The following is a 4,363-nucleotide window of genomic DNA, read 5'->3' as shown; positions in this document are numbered from 1 at the left end:
CTGGTAAAGGTGTGTTGCAGGCTGCAGTCACTCTGCTGAATTCTGAGCTCTGCTCGCATAACGTAACCCCCGCGGCAATTGTTATAATTGCCGTGACCTCACCGCGCGTCCTCGGGGCCGTCTGCGCCGCGACAGGCACCGTTTAATGTCACAGCTGTCAGAAATCCTGCAAGGCAGTGCAGCGATGACCCCGGAGAGCGCCGCCCGCCATTGCTGCAGAGCCGTCCATGCAGGCAGCTGCACGGTTAAATACTATAGAGGCTGAAAAGCATAATGGAGATCGGCGTGCTGTAGACGCCTGCGAAGCTCGTCGCCTCCTTTCACCGGCTCCATTCAGCTTTTTTTTCTTCTGGTGAGGATCGCTTGCCTCGGCGCAGCAATATGCAGCTGTCTTGATAGGCTTGCAGAAAGCCCCACCTTAAATGCAGGCTACGGCTCCCCATCCTCAGGAAGGGCCTCTCGCTCCAGCAGCCTAATGCGTGATCCCTCCCTCACATCCGCTGGGCAGACACCAATCTCTGTCACTGGCTTCTTAGGATCTCCAGCGTGATGGCAGATGAGCCCTGTCCTGCTCCCCCCCCCACCCCCTCTCGCTCTCAACCGTTCTCTATAGCTGCTCCTCCAACCCCACCCTTCACCTTCAGTAAGCAGAGAGAGATGCTGGCTGCGGACCTGCTATGGCCTGCGCTGCACGCCATGCCCTTCACACCCAGGGGGGCCCGCTTGCCCTGGCACCATGCTCACCGCTGCGCTCAGGATAGGTTGCGCCATGCACACTGCTGCCCTCAGGATAGGTTGCGCCATGCTCAACGCTGCGCTCTGGATAGGCTGCGCCATTTTCAATGCTGCGCTCAGGATAGGCTGCGCCGTGCTCGGCATAGGCTGTCCTATGCACACCACTGCGCTCAGGTTAGGCTGCGCCGCGCTCACCGCTGCGTTCAGGATAGGGTGCGCCCTGTCACTGCAGCGCTAAGGATAGGTTGCGCTCGGCATAGGCTGTGCCATGCACTCCACTGCGCCCAGGATAGGCTGCGCTGTGCTCTGCATAGGCTGTGCCATGCACTCCACTGCGCTCAGTATAGGCTGCGCCGTGCTCGGCATAGGCTGTCCTATGCTCACCACTGCGCTCAGGTTAGGCTGTGCCGCGCTCACCGCTGCGCTCAGGATAGGGTGCGCCCCGTCACTGCAGCGCTAAGGATAGGCTGCGCTCGGCATAGGCTGTGCCATGCACTCCACTGCGCCCAGGATAGGCTGCGCTGTGCTCTGCATAGGCTGTGCCATGCACTCCACTGCGCTCAGTATAGGCTGCGCTGTGCTCATCGCTGCGTTCAGGATAGGCTGCGCCATGCACACCACTCGGTTCAGGATAGGTCGCGCCATGCACCTCTCGTCTGCTGCACAATGTGGATCCGAGACTTTCTTTACCAGACCCCTGCAAGGGCGCAGTGTGCTCGCACCATCCCGTCTACAACTAGCCGCATGTATATAGAATCTGTAGAATGTATATATATTTATATAAATTGTACATTTTTAGCTACAAGCTGTCACATGACCTCATATATATATATGTATGTATGTATGTATGTGTATTGCACGGGGGGATCGCTCAGGTCGGCCTTCACACTGCATTCTAGATCAGAGTCTGACTACGTCTGGCCAGCTTTGTAATCCAGCGGGTGATGACGGGTCCAGCAGATACCACCCGTAACTGAAATATCGATTTTCGGTTCAGAATCGGGTGCGCGCTGCAACATTGCACCGTCCCCTTCATTTGTCTTTTCGTCCCCGACAACGAGTCTCAATCATATTGGTTATACGTATTGGGGAGCGCTGAGCTACGGGAGCCTTGAGTGCTAATCTGCCGTACTCGGGAAGAAGTGCATTGGTCCGAGCTGTGGCCCATAGCGACCAATCGGAAGTGAGTTTACCAAAGAAGCTCCGGTGTAAGGTGGATTCTGATTGGTTTATGGGGATCCTGTACTTTATATGATCGTTGTATCTGCTGCTTCCAGTGTTGCCTCTCCTCGTGGGCTTCATACAGTAGCTGTTATCCATGTCTTGTCTCAGACCTTAAAGATGAGCTACAGGAGACAGGTATACGAGAGCTGCTTTACCTGCCCCAGGATCGGCATTTCTGTCCATCAGGTCCTGAGAGTTGCACAGCTCTGCTACACAGCACAGCCGGGATCATAACCCCATTTCTCTGTGAGTTATAGGCTATGAAAGGAATACGGAGGTGTTCATTCCCTATGCCCAGCCTGCTGACTGGACAGGGAAAAGAACAGCAGCAGACTGGTGAGGTCATGATTCTGCTCTCACCTCCTGTCAGCACACCTGATTGGTTCCTTGTGTTGCTCCTCCCCTCTGCCAGTGTTCACTAAAGGACACAGTTGTGATCATGGGACTGGAAGGTGCCGTAGGAGTCCAACACTTCCATAGCAGGCTGTAGTCGGCGCCCGGCAGAGAGGGAAGCATTGGGCCATTGGGAATCTTCTTTTGCTACAAGTTTATTTCTTCAGTTTTACCAGATGCATTAAAGCTGAACTCCGGGCACACAAGCCTTTCATTTAAATATATTCTTCAATAGCCACAAATGATATAAATCCACTTTTGTGCGCATCAAGCGTCTTTGCAAAGCCCAGAGATTACCTTTCAGAAGGTACATAGCCTGTGTAGTGAGCACCCAACACAAACTACAGGAGGGGGCGGAGACGAGACCAGTCACCCTGCAGAAGTAGATAGAGCGGCAGTGAGCAGTCTTTGTTACAGGGGGTGGGCGGAGACAAGACCAGTCACCCTGCACAAGGAGAGAGAGCAGCAGTGAGCAGTCTTTATTACAGGAGGGGGCGGAGACAAGACCAGTCACCCTGCACAGGGAGAGAGATCAGCAGTGAGCGATCTTTATTACAGAAGGGGGTGGAGACAAGGCCAGTCACCCTGCACAAGGAGAGAGCAGCAGTGAGCGGTCTTTATTACAGGAGGGGGCGGAGACAAGACCAGTCACCCTGCACAAGGAGAGAGATCGGCAGTGAGCGGTCTTTATTACAGGAGGGGGCGGAGACAAGACCCGTCACCCTGCACAAGTAGATAGAGCAGCAGTGAGCGGTCTTTATTACAGGAGGGGGCGGAGACAAGACCAGTCACCCTGCACAAGAAGAGAGCAGCAGTGACCGGTCTTTATTACAGGAAGTCTCACACTGGATGCACGGCTCTGGTATGAGGAGGATATTTGCTGATCCCGGAGTTCAGATTTCTTGTCTCGCGCTATGACCTATGGCTATGGCTTGGATCTCGATGGTCCTCGGTGGTGATGGATTTCGGATGGTTGTCACCGTTCTCAGTCCCGGGATGACTATTTTGTGTTCGTCCCGAGATATGTCAGCGCGGTGAAATGCGGATTGTGATTGGCCCCTGGGGCCCCCCCCTGCACTTTGCCTAAATGGATGATGCCGCAGATTACTGGTCAATAAATAATGAGTCAGAGATTGGCTGGAATCCCCCGGGGCCGGCGAGCGCAGCACTTGTGGACTAATTACCCATCTGGTGATCGCCGCGAGGAACGAGGTGACGTCATTTTACTAAAAGGAAACTGTTTAAGAAGAAGAAACTCTGCGACAGAGCTGGGTAACTCCGCCCCCCAGATGTTGTGGAACTACAAGTCCCATGAGTCATTGTAAGGCTGACAGTTACAAGCATGACTCCCAGGAGCAGAGGCATGATGGGATTTGTAGTTAAAGCACGGCTGGAGTGCCGGAGTTGCCCACTTCTGGTGTTCAGAGACCGCCAAAAGGTCAAAGGAGTTGTAAATTCTCAGTATATCCTTCACTGGTATAGGGTGACAACGCTCTGTCCTTGTTCAGGCACTTCCTGTCCTAGGGTGACAACGCACTGTCCTTGTTCAGACACTTCCTGTTCTAGGGTGACAATGCTCTGTCCTTGTTCAGCCACTTCCTGTTCTAGGGTGACAACGCTCTGTCCTTGTTCAGCCACTTCCTGTTATAGGGTGACAACGCTCTGTCCTTGTTCAGGCACTTCCTGTCCTAGGGTGGCAAGACTTGCTCACCATACTGTAGCAGTGTTGCAATCCTAGGGCAGGACTACAGAAAACCTCTCCTTATCTTAATATAGGGGGGAGGTGTTCTGTAGCAGTGTCCCAGCGTGACAACGCTTACCATATTATTTGGAGCAGCAGCGTTGTCACCCCAGGACTAGACTACATAGCACCACCCTCTTGTCACAGGTGGAGTTGTTTTGTAGTTCACAGGCGATAGTTGGGAACGCTGCTGATGAGAATGTTGTTTTTGTTTCAAGGATGCCGGATTTCTGGCAGGTTCAGCCGGTATTTTTCTCTAACGTTCTTTGT

General features: G+C 53.5%; 1 protein-coding gene across 1 annotated transcript in view; it reads left to right on the top strand.

The window, feature by feature from the left end:
• The window catches only part of GSK3B (glycogen synthase kinase 3 beta), a 94,677-nt gene that overhangs the window by 2,639 nt on the left and 87,675 nt on the right, over positions 1-4,363 (top strand). The window lies entirely within an intron of this gene.

This window comes from Nanorana parkeri, unplaced genomic scaffold (genome assembly GCF_000935625.1).
Source record: "Nanorana parkeri isolate BGI_ZX_2015 unplaced genomic scaffold, ASM93562v1 scaffold2232, whole genome shotgun sequence".
NCBI classification, from domain to species: domain Eukaryota; kingdom Metazoa; phylum Chordata; class Amphibia; order Anura; family Dicroglossidae; genus Nanorana; species Nanorana parkeri.
This window is presented reverse-complemented; position numbering and strand designations above follow the sequence as displayed.